Source organism: Macaca mulatta, chromosome 10, assembly GCF_049350105.2.
Source record: "Macaca mulatta isolate MMU2019108-1 chromosome 10, T2T-MMU8v2.0, whole genome shotgun sequence".
NCBI classification, from domain to species: Eukaryota; Metazoa; Chordata; class Mammalia; order Primates; family Cercopithecidae; genus Macaca; species Macaca mulatta.
Window position 1 is genome coordinate 10773584 of NC_133415.1, and position 12571 is coordinate 10786154.

General features: G+C 43.2%; 2 long non-coding RNA genes across 2 annotated transcripts; one reads left to right on the forward strand and one right to left on the reverse strand.

Moving 5' to 3' along the window:
• Positions 1-1863: 1863 nt before the first annotated feature.
• LOC144331708 (uncharacterized) lies at positions 1864-3883 on the forward strand. Its single transcript, XR_013399077.1, has 2 exons — positions 1864-2173; positions 2853-3883. It is a non-coding gene; the product is annotated as an uncharacterized LOC144331708 (long non-coding RNA).
• LOC144331717 (uncharacterized) lies at positions 3357-10819 on the reverse strand. The gene is made up of 2 exons (XR_013399086.1): positions 10163-10819; positions 3357-4171 (listed from the first exon to the last, which is right to left on the reverse strand). It is a non-coding gene; the product is annotated as an uncharacterized LOC144331717 (long non-coding RNA).
• Positions 10820-12571: the final 1752 nt, after the last annotated feature.

Genomic DNA, 12571 nt, shown 5'->3' on the forward strand with positions numbered 1-12571 from the left:
ACTAGCAAGGAAATTGAGAGAAAACTATCAAACGACTTGCCTCTTTAGAAGCAGGACTAGAGTTTGAGTTTCCTGCAATCTAGTGTAATGATTAAGAGAATGGGTTCTGGAATTAGATAGACCTAGGTGCAAACTTGTCCTACTCCTTACCAGCTGTGGGAACTAAGCAGTTACTGAGCTTTTATGAAACTTGGTTTCTTCAACTATGAAATGGAGATCTTGATAAACCTACCTCATAGGGTGATTGTGAGGATTAAATGAGATCATATACGTAAGTCGCTTAGCACAGGGCTTGCCACATGAGAGGAGCTAGATAAATGTTGGTGACAACTATTTTTTTTTTTTTTTTTTTTTTTTTTGAGACGGAGTCTCACGCTGTTGCCCAGGCTGGAGTGCAGTGGCGCGATCTCGGCTCACTGCAAGCTCCGCCTCCCGGGTTCCCGCCATTCTCCTGCCTCAGCCTCCTGAGTAGCTGGGACTACAGGCGCCCACCACCGCGCCCGGCTAATTTTTTGTATTTTTAGTAGAGACGGGGTTTCACTGTGGTCTCGATCTCCTGACCTTGTGATCCGCCCGCCTCGGCCTCCCAAAGTGCTGGGATTACAGGCTTGAGCCACCGCGCCCGGCGGTGACAACTATTATGATATCATTGTTACTGGTTAGGGATATGGCTATTTGAATAGATGTATCTGTGGTTTAGTGGAAGGCACTCTGGATTTTGAGCCAGATCTGGTTCCAGTTTTCATTCCGTCACTTTATTAGCATTTGCAGCTACAGACAAATCACTTGACCTTTTGAGCTTCCGGGTCTTCATCTGTCAGGTAGAAATGATGACCTCTCAAAGCCGTTCTGATGATTAACAGCTGTAGATACGGGAGAGCATCTGGCACGGTACAGGGCATATCTATGTGCTTAATAAAAGCTGTTTGAACCAAGCAAATGAACTAGGTTTTGCTTTGGGGCAGCTTTTCCACTTTCCGTTTGTTTTAATTGTGAACATTTCTTTTTTGGGAACTTTCCTTTGTTGTATCTTCTCAAAAAAAGCCAAATCCAGTAATTCTATATTTTATTTAGTAGTCAAGTTTCCCAGACACTTATCAGTTAATCAGTAAAACATGAGCTGGTTTAATGGCAGCGTCACTGACTGAGCTAGTGACTCACCTTGGCTCTTTTGAAAAGCTAAAGAATGGTGACTTGAGGAGCCAAATGCCACACACCTAAGAAGAGCCCTTCTCTGGGCAAGTGAATTAATTACTTGCCTGACAGTGTGGAATGTCACCAGAATACCCAACATACACAAAGCCTCATTTGTAGGATATTTATGTGTGCACTAAAAGTGGCTGATTGAGGCCAGGCACCAGGGCTCACACCTGTAATCCCAACACTTTGGGAGGCCAAGGCAGGAGGATCACTTGAGTCCAGGACTTCGAGACCAGCCTGGGCAACATAGTAAGACCCCGTCTCAATTGCTTAAAAATAAAAAAAAAATCAGCTGGGCACCACAGTTCATGCCTGTAGTCCTAGCTTCTTGGAAGGCTGAGGTGAGAAGATCGCTTGAGCCCAGGAGGCAGAGGTTGCAGTGAACTGTGGTCGCACCACAGCACTCCAGCCTGGGTGACAGAGCAAGAGCCTTTACCCCGCACCCCCCACCCACCACAAAAAAGTGACTGATTGAGAACCTGATTGTTTTGTTTTGTTTTCTTTTGTTTTTTGAGACGGAGTCTCCCTCTGTCACCAGGCTGGAGTGCAGTGGCGCAATCTCAGTTCACTGCAAGCTCCGCCTCCCAGGTTCACGCCATTTTCCTGCCTCAGCCTCCCGAGTAGCTGGGACAACAGGTGCCTGCCACTACGCCCGGCTGATTTTTTTTTTTTTTTTTTCAATTTTTAGTAGAGACGGGGTTTCACCGTGTTAGCCAGGATGGTCTCGATCTCCTGACCTCATGATCCGCTCGCCTCGGCCTCCCAAAGTGCTGGGATTACAGGTGTGAGCCACCAAGCCCGGCCTGTTTTGTTTTGTTTCGTTTTGTTTGTTTTGTTTTGCCTTCACAGGAGCAGTGGGAGGGCTTCATTACTATGTAAATTGAAGGTTAGTGCTGATCTTTCTGGGACATACTTGTTGCCCCTGAAAAGTGCATTCAGTGGGCTTAATGAGCAAAAAAAAAGTTTTCTAGAGGCTAAGTGGGAGAAGAAGGAAAACTACTAAAGACAGAGTGAAAAAGAAATTAGGAGATGGTATGAGAGTCAAGGAAAGGGAGAGACCAGTGCCTACCACAACGCTCAAAGAGATGTTCAAAAAATGTGTGGCAGGTACATACTGGACAGTGAACTGTGGGACCCAGCAAATGGGGTTCAGTCTGTAATGACATTGAAAAGGAAGGAGAAATCTGTTTGAAACTAGTTATAGAGCATGAGAGTGGGTCCTGAAACTTCCATGCAAGAAACTGAATGCCCACTAAATGCTAGTTACAAATAATTTATATACATCTTGATATCCTTGTAACAACTCCAGCGTATGGAGTTTATTTCCATTAACAGATGAAGTAGTTGAAGCTTAAAGGGTAATTTATCTACAGTCACATGTGTCATGAATAGGGGTAGGGATTCCTAGTTGAGGCTGACTTTTTACCCTGCCATACTACATTCTTCAGATGTCCTTAAAAGTAAGCCATCTAGACCGGGCGCGGTGGCGCACGCCTGTAATCCCAGCACTTTGGGAGGCCAAGGCGGGCAGATCACCTGAGGTCAGGAGTTCAAGACCAGCCTAACCAACATGGTGAAACCCTGTCTATACTAAAAATACAAAAATTAGCTGGGTGTGGTGGTGGGCGTCTGTAATCCCAGCAACTTGGGAGGCTGAGGCAGGACAATCGCTTGAACCCAGGAGGCGGAGGTTGCAGTGAGCCGAGATCATGCCACTGCACTTCAGCGTGGATGACAGAGCAAGACTCCATCCCCCACAAAAAAAAGTAACCTTCGTTTATTTCTTTGCTTTAATTGGAGTCACCAAAATGATCTACCCTAAGGGCACTGCTTATGTAATCGTGTCACGTGCACCTCATTCTTGTTTTGCTTTGGTTTCTGTAGAACCCACTGGCAAACTGGATGGCCAGTCAAGTAGGTGGTTCCCTGTGTGGGTATCATATGGAGGACCTTCTTAAATTGCAAATTCCTCTTCTAAGAATAATGTTATATTCATTTAAGAAATCATTTTTGATTGTCTGCCATATCCAAACACTATGCAAATTGCTGGGATTATACAGATGAATAATAGTCTCTGCCCTCATGTATCTCATTGTTCAGCGTGGGAGTCAGACAAAAACAACTTAAAATTGTACCGCTGGTGAGTTCTGAAGAGAAATGTGCTGTAAACATTCAGGAGTTGCTCTGAGAGCATAAGGAAGCGGGACCTAACTCTGTTGAACTGTGGGACCAGAAGGCGACATTTGAACTAGAAACACACCAAGCAGTGGGTGGAGGACCTCCACAGGAAATAAATAGCATATGCAAAGTAGGAAGAGGATGATACTTTATTATTTGTGCATTAGTCTGAATGAGATCCAGAAGCTTTCCAACCTGGACCTCTGGATTGAACAAATACTGAAGCAGAGGAGAAGAAACAGCATCAGGTCACACGGGGCCTGCAACGAGGGAGGAGGAGTGATTAGGACCCCCATTCTACTTAGCAGTTATGTCTACATGTAGACTTGGGAAGGAAGATGAGGTGCTTGTACTCTAAGAATTTAGAATCTAGGTCAGGTGTTACGGCTCTTGCCTTTAACCCCAGCACTTTGGGATGCCAAGGCTGGTGGATCACATGAGCCCAGGAATTTGAGACCAGCCTGGCCAACATGGCAAAACTCTTCCTCTACAAAAAATACAAAAATTAGCCAGGCATGGTAGTGCACGCCTGTAGTCCCAACTACTTACAAGGCTGAGGTGGGAGGAACATCTGAACCCAGGAGGCAGAGGTTGCAATGAGCCGTGGTCGCACCACTGCACTCCAGCCTGGGCGACAGAACAAGACCCCATCTCAAAAAAAAAAAAAAAAAAAAAAGGGAGGCCCGGTGGCTCATGCCTGTAATCCCAGCACTTTTGGAGGACAAGGCCAGGGGATCACTTTAGGCCAGGAGTTTGAGATTAGCCTGGCCAACAAGGAGAAACCCCATCTCTACTGAAAATGCAAAAGCTAGGTAGATTTGGTGGCAGGCACCTGTAATCCCAGCTATTCGGAAGGCTGAGGCAGGAGAATCACTTGAACCCAAGAGGTGGAGGCTGCAGTGAGATCATGCTGGGTGACTCTGTCTCAAAAAAATAATAATAATTAAATCTAACTTTATTTCATTTATTTTTGTAGAGATCTTACTATGTTGAGGTCTTACTATGTAGAGGTCTTACTATGTTGCCCAGGCTGGTCTCACCTGGACTCAAGCAATCCTCCCGCCTTGGCCTCCCAAAGTGCTGGGAGTAGACATGAGCCACCATGCCTGGCCCAAAATCTAATTTTAAATGTACTTTAAAAATTAGACATAGGACTAGGCGACAGAGTGAGACCCTGCCTCAAAAAAAAAAATAATAATGAGACATAGCATTAATTGTTCCGTTTTACCTTTATGAAGATTGACCAGGAAGAACAGTTTAGGCTTACTATCAAGGTCTGGAATTGGATTTATCTTGATTAATACAGAAATGTTTACTTGGAAACTAGTACAGAGATTAGATGAGGTGTTTTTTTTTTTCTGCTCCTAATTTGTGTGTGTGTCAGGGTGTGTGTGTGGTAAAATACACATGGCATACCATCTTAACCAATTTTTTTTTTTTTTTTTTTTGAGCCAGAGTTTCACTGTTGTTGCCCAGGCTGGAGTACAATGGCACAATCTCGGCTCATCGCAACCTCCGCCTCCCGGGTTCAAGTGATTCTTCTGCCTCAGCCTCCCCAGTAACTGGGATTACAGGCCTGCGCCACCACGCCCGGCTAATTTTGTATTTTTAGTAGAGATGGGGTTTCTCCATGTTGGTCAGGCTGGTCTCGAACTCCCAACCACAGGTGATCCACCCGCCTCGGCCTCCCAAAGTGCTGGAATTACAGGCGTGAGCCACCGCACCCAGCCCCATCTTAACCATTTTTAAGTGTAGAGTTCAGTAGCATATAATATATTCATAATATTGTTCAACCAACAGCACCATTCATCCTAGAACTCTTCATCTTGTAAAACTGAAACTCTATGCCCATTAAACACTAACTCTCCACTGCCCACCTTCCCCGTCCCCTGGCAGCCACCATTGTAGTTTCTTGAAGTCTCTATGATTTTTGACTACTGTAAGTACCTCATCTAAGTGGAATCCTACAGTATTTGTCTTACTGTGACTAGCTTATTTCACTCAGCATAATGTTCTCAAGGTTCACCTGTGTTGTAGCATAGGTCAGCATTGCCTTCCTTTTTGAGGTTGAATAATATTCCACTGTATGTATACCACATTTTGCTTCTCTAGGGACATTTCGGTTGCTTCCACATTTTAGCTATTGTGAATAATGCTGCTATGCACATGGATATACAAATATCTCTTTGAAACCTTGCTTTTAATTCTTTCGGACACATACCCAGAAGTAAAATTGCTGGATTGTATGGTAATTCTATCTTTAATTTTTTTTTTTCTGAGACAGAGTCTTGCTCTGTCACCTAGGCTGGAGTGCAATGGCGCAATCTCAGCTCACGGCAACCTCCATCTCCTGGGTTCAAGCAATTCTCCTGCCTCAGCCTCCCAAGTAGCTGGGATTACAGGTACCTGCCACCACGTCTGGCTGATTTTTTTATTTTATTTTATTTTATTTTTTTGAGATGGAGTCTCACTCTGTCGCCCAGGCTGGAGTGCAGTAGCCGGATCTCAGCTCACTGCAAGCTCCGCCTCCCGGGTTTATGCCATTCTCCTGCCTCAGCCTCCCGAGTAGCTGGGACTACAGGCGCCCGCCACCTCGCCCGGCTAGTTTTTTGTATTTTTTTTAGTAGAGAGAGGGTTTCACCGTGTTAGCCAGGATGGTCTCGATCTCCTGACCTCATGATCCGCCTGTCTCGGCCTCCCAAAGTGCTGGGATTACAGGCTTGAGCCACCACGCCCGGCCTAATTTTTCTATTTTTAGTAGAGACAAGGTTTCACCATGTTGGCCAGGCTGGTCTCGAACTCCTGACCTCAGGTGATCCACCCGCCTCAGCCTCCCAAAATGCTGGGAGTACAGGCATGAGCCACTGCACCTGGCACTATTTTTAATTTTTTGAGGAATCACCATACTGTTTCACGGCAGCTGCACCATTTTACACTCCCACCAACAGTGTACAAGTGTTCCACTTTCTCCACATCCTCATCAACACTTACTATTTTCTGCTTTTTTGATAGTAGCCATCGTAATGGGGTGTGCGGTCGTATCTCATTGTAGTTTTGATTTGCATTTCCCTAATGATTAGTGATAATGAGTATCTCTTCATGTGCTTATTGGCCATTTGTATATCTTCTTTGGAGAAATGTCTATCCAAGTCACTTGCCTACTCCCTAGTGAGCCAACTCAGAATTAAAAAAAAGAAAAAAAAAAGTTACTTGCCTGTTTTTGAATCAAGTGTTTTTTTGTTGTTGAGTTTTAGGAATTCTGTATATATTCTGGATATTAATCTCTTATCAGATATATGATTTGCAAATATTTTCTACCATTCTGTTGCCTTTTTACTCTGTTGATAGTGTCTTTTGATGCATGCATTTTAAAATTTTCATGAAGTCCAACTTGTCTGTTTTTTGTTGTTTTTGCCTGCTACTTGGAAAGCTGAGGCGGGAGAATATTGCTTGAACCCAAGAGGTGGAGGCTGCAATGAGCCGAGATCATGCCATTGCACTCCAGCCTGGGTGACAGAGTGAGACTCTATCTCAAAAAAAAAAAAAAAGAGAAAAGAAACTAGTTGAGTTTTTATTTGATTTCTTTATTTTGCATTTGTTAGTGTATTAAAAATTATAAAAGATTGGGTACAGTGGCTCATGCCTATGGTCCCAGCAATCTAGGGGGCTGAGGCAGAAGGATCGCCTGAGCCCAGGAGTTTGACCAGCCTAGGCAACATAGCAAGACCTCATCTCTACAAAAAATAGAAAAAATGGCCGGGCACGGTGGCTCACGCCTGTAATCCCAGCACTTTGGGAGGCCGAGGTGGGCGGATCACGAGGTCAGGAGATCCAGACCATCCTGGTTAACACGGTGAAACCCTGTCTCCACTAAAAATATAGAAAATTAGCCGGGCGTGGCGGCGGGTGCCTATAGTCCCAGCTACTCGGGAGGCTGAGGCAGGAGAATCGCCTGAACCCGGGAGGCGGAGCTTGCAGTGAGCCGAGATCGCGCCACCGCACTCCAGCCTGGGCGACCGACGAGCGAGACTCCATCTCAAAAAAAAAAGGAAAAAGAAAAAATTAGCTGGGCATGGTGGTACGCACCTGCAATTCCAGTTACTCGGAAGGCTGAGATGGAAGGATTGCTTGAGCCCAGGAGCCAGAAGGTTGAAGCTGCAATGAACCATGATCATGTCACCACCCTCCAGCCTGGGTGACAAAGCAAGATACTGCCTCAAAAAATATATATAATATGTATATATAAATTAGACACACATTTACATATAAATGTATTAAATACATATATGTAATATATATAAGGATAATATAGAAATTATCCTTTACCTTAAGTCTTCAATGTTTTTAGATATATATTTTATACATATTTAATATGTTACACATATTAAATATATTTACATATATGTTATAGTTAGTAAATATATATAACATATTTATATTTTTAATTTTTTAAATTGAGAAAATCCTGTTTCTTAATTTGCAACCAGTTTATAGGTGTATATAGATTTTTCTTCTAATATACTCATTCTCATTTTATTCTCTCTAGTGTGACATTTATTTTAGTTACTTCATACCGTATAGATGGAAAATGGAGACACAGGTCTGGCTCAGGTCATATAGCAAAGGACTGGGAGTCTAAAACAGGAATTCAAACATCCTGATGTTCTTTCTACCCAAGAATCTTATAGTGTCTTGTACTACTTGGGGCTATCTGTATTTATTTTATTTATTTATTTTTTTTAGAGACGGGATCTCACTCTGTCACCCAGGCTGGAGTTCAATGGCATCGGCAGAGCTCACTGCAGCTGTGACTTTCTGGGCTTAAGCAATCCCCTTGCCTCAACCTCCTGAGTAGCTAGGACTGTACCATACCTGGCTAATTTTTTAGAATTTTTTTGTAGAAACAGTCTCACTGTATTTCCCAGGTTGATGTATTTTATATTTTGGTTAAAATTTTTGTTTAGCTTTAGACATTTTCTTTCCTTACCAAAGTAATACATAGTCATTATAAAATTTTTCAGAAAATACAGAAAAGAAGAAAGAGAATGAGGAGATATATATTTCTATACATTTCGCTAATATTTCGGTATATCCATTTTCACACTTGTTTAAATGTATACATACACAAGTATATTTATAGATAAGGGTTTTTTTAAAAAGCAGGATGGGCCGGGTGTGGTGGCTCATGCCTGTAATCCCAGCACTTTGGGAGGCCAAGGCAGGCGGATCATGAGGTCAGGAGATAGAGACCATCCTGGCTAACACGGTGAAACCCCGTCTCTACTAAAAATACAAAAAAATTAGCTGGGCGTGTTGGGGAGTGCCTGTAGTCCGAACCAACAACTCGGGAGGCTGAGGCAGAAGAATGGTGTGAACACGGGAGGCGGAGCTTGCAGTGAGCCAAGATCGCACATTGCACTCCAGCCTGGGCAACAGAGCAGGACTCCATCTCAAAAAAAAAAAAAAAGGATGAAACTATGCCTAATTCTGTAACCTTTTCATCTCAAATATAATGTTAATAAATACGTGCTAATTTTATTATATAGTTGCTGCATAGAATTGCATTATATGAATATATATAATTAGTTAGACTCCCATTGATGGACTTCTAGGTTATTTTCAATTTTTGCTGTTATAAATGAAGTGGCGATAAAAATCCTTAAAATATGTATCTCTTTACATTTTTCTGATTATTTCTTTTTTTTTTTTTTTTTTTTTTTTGAGACGGAGTCTCGCTCTGTCCCCTAGGCTGGAGTGCAGTGGCGCCATCTCAGCTCACTGCAAGCTCCGCCTCCCGGGTTCACGCCATTCTCCTGCCTCAGCCTCCCGAGTAGCTGGGACTACAGGTACCCGCCACCTCGCCCGGCTAGTTTTTTGTATTTTTTTAGTAGAGACGGGGTTTCACCGTGTTAGCCAGGATGGTCTCAATCTCCTGACCTCGTGATCTGCCCATCTCAGCCTCCCAAAGTGCTGGGATTACAGGCTTGAGCCACCGCGCCCGGCCTCTGATTATTTCTTTAAGAAAAATTTCCAGGAATTCAGTTATTGAACCAAAAGGTTTGCCTACCATGATATCATGTTATTAAATTTAAAAAGCAGTTCTGTCCTTTGGGATTTGGTTTCATGTCTGCATGGCCTCCTAGTTTATGTGTCTTTGTTAGATGGCAAGGTCATAGGGCAGGGACTTTCTATAAATCTCTTTGTTTTTTAAGAGACTGAATCTTGCTTTATTTCCCCGGACTGAGTACAGTGGCGTGGTCATAGCTCACTGCAGCCTCAAACTCCTGGGCTCAAGTGACCCTCCTTGCCTCAGTCTCCTAAGAGGCTGGGATTACAGGCTAAATTATTTTATTAATTCCTTGAACCGTGGAGTTATGTTCTGCAAAGTGCATCTGTAGAAGTGCTTTATGATTATTATGATAGTCATGGAAATCAAAAGGAAGTTTTATGGCTTATCTTTGTTGATGTTTTAATTTATAAACAAACTCCCGTTTGATAGAAAATGGCTGCATTTTTTTTTAACTTTGCAGTTATAGATACGAAGAAAGCTTTAAACCACCAGAGGGCATTGCAGTCAGCTTCTTATTATAAATCATTATAAATCACTGCTGTCAGTGATGTCTAGTGAAATTTGTTCCCAATTCAACCAGAAAAAGAAGCATTTTTAGGCCGGGTGCTGTGGCTCACACCTGTAATCCCAGCACTTTGGGAGGCCGAGGCAGGCGGATCACGAGGTCGGGAGTTCGAGACCAGCCTGACCAACATGGTGAAACCCCATCTCTACTAAAAATACAAAAATTAGCCAGGCGTTGGGGTGTGCACCTGTAATCCCAGCTACTCAGGAAGCTGAGGCAGGAGAATCGCTTGAACCTGGGAGGCGGAGGTTGCAGTGAGCCAAGATCACACCATTGCACTCTAGCCTGGGCAACAGAACAAGACTCTGTCTCAAAAAAAAAAAAAAAAAGGAAGCATTTTTAGATCTGATAAACAATCTGAATAGGAGCTGTGACTTGAACTTAGTGGAACAGTACCCTGAAGCACCTTTTTATATGTATTAAAGTGAAGAGTGGAGTTGGTAGTACTTTGTTGAAATTATATTCTTTTACTTTTTTCTTTCCCCAAGCATATGTCCAAACTTTTAATTTGTCATCTATCATTTATCACCTTTTTTGGCCAGAGAATGAAGCCAGTACTTCTCCATATCAACAGGTATCGAAGTGTGAGACACAAAAGTTACAGTTTTTGACCAGTAGCATCCACCTCTTTATGGCCTTTATTGGAGTTAACAGAAACTTGCAAAATTAGGCGGCTGGGCACACTGGCTCACGCCTGTGATCCCAGCAATTTGGGAGACCAAGGCAGAGAGATCACTTAAGCTCAAGAGTTCAAGACAAGCCTAGGCAACATGGCAAGACCCTGCCTCTACAAAAAATACAAAAATTAGCCGGGCATGGTGCTGTGTGCCTGTGGTCTCAGCTAGTTGGGGGGCTGAGGCAGGAGGATTGCTCGAGCCCCAGAGGCCAAGGCTGCAGTGAGCTGAGAGCACACCTCTGCAATCCAGCCTGGGCAGCAAAGTGAGATCCTGCCTCAAAAAAAAAAAAAAAAAAAGAAAGAAACATGCAAAATAGAATGATCCACAGTTTGTTAACTCCCTTGTTCCTGTTCACCATTGGTGGAAGTGCCAACAGGCAGAAAAATGATTAAAAGTCAGAGCAGGAGGTAAAAAGCATTTTGACAACCCATGAATTTAAAAATCAAATCCTCACTAAACAAGTGCTGTTAATGTAAACAGGTAAAAAATCTTTCCACATCATCTTTATTATTATTATTATTATTATTTTTTGAAACAGAGTTTTGCTCTTGTTGCCCAGGCTGGAGTGCAATGGCGCCATCTCAGATTACTGCATCCTCTGCCTCACAGGTTCAAGCAATTCTCGTGCCTCAGCCTCCCAAGTAGCTGGGATTACAGACGTGCACCACCACGCCCAGCTAATTTTGTATTTTTTTTAGTAGAGACGGAGGGGGTTTCACCATGTTGGTCAGACTGGTCTCGAACACTTGACCTCAAGTGATCCACCTGCCTTGGCCTCCCAAAGTGCTGGGATTACAGGTATGAGCCACCACACTTGGCCCACATCATCTGAAATAAATGTTGTAATTATTGAGGCTTCCTGGTTATAGCTGACTAGAGCTCTCATTGGTCTATATTCCAGGAGCGTTTGAGATATTAATTTATTTTACAAACACTTATGAGTACATTTGTGCCAGTCACTTTCTAAAGCTGCAGCATACAGATACAAACACTGATTATTAATCTTTGTATATTTCTTTGTAGCTGATAAAACAATCTGGCATCCACCCTCTTATTTGGTACTCCAGACCTCTGAGATGCAGTGGGCAGATGATATCTCCATTTTATAGGTGCGGAGACAGGTTCCAAATTGTTAAATGACTCGTTCATAGTCACACAGCCGGTAAGTGACAGCGCAGGACCAAACAGGTCTTCTAACTTCAAATGCCATCCGTCTTTCCACAACAGCATTCCGTCCTCCTAGAAGAGGTAAGCCTGTTACTCTCAATACATATCACATGCCAAAGGACTGCAGGTTAAAAACATAGCCACTTGATGGTTGTGATTATTTAGCTTAACAAGCAATTTAGCAAATAAGTTCAGAAGTGTACCAGTACTATTTCTCTTTTCTCCAAAGATCAAAGGTAGATTCAGCCTACAGTCAATGAAAAAAATAAATTGGATTCTTTTTTAGTACTTGGTTGACCTTTACTAAGAATCTCTTTCCACCGAGCACAGTGGCTCACACCTGTAATCCCAGCACTTTGGGAGGCCAAGGTGGGCGGATCACTGGAGGTCAGGAGTTTAAGAGCAATCTGGCCAACATGGTAAAACGCCATCTCTACTAAAAATACAAAAATTGGCCGGGTGTGGTGGCGGGCGCCTGTAGTCCCAGCTACTCAGAAGGCTGAGGCAGGAGAATTGCTTGAACTCAGGAGGCAGAGGTTGCAGTGAGTTGGAATCGTGCCACTGCACTCCAGCATGGGCGACAGAGCAAGACACCATCTCAAAAAAAAAAAAAAAAAAAAAAAAGAATATCTTTCAAGGCTGAGTTCCTGCATCTTTCCTTGAGGTATGATTTATGCAGTAACACCCACGTTAAAATGAGTAGGCCCATCATTT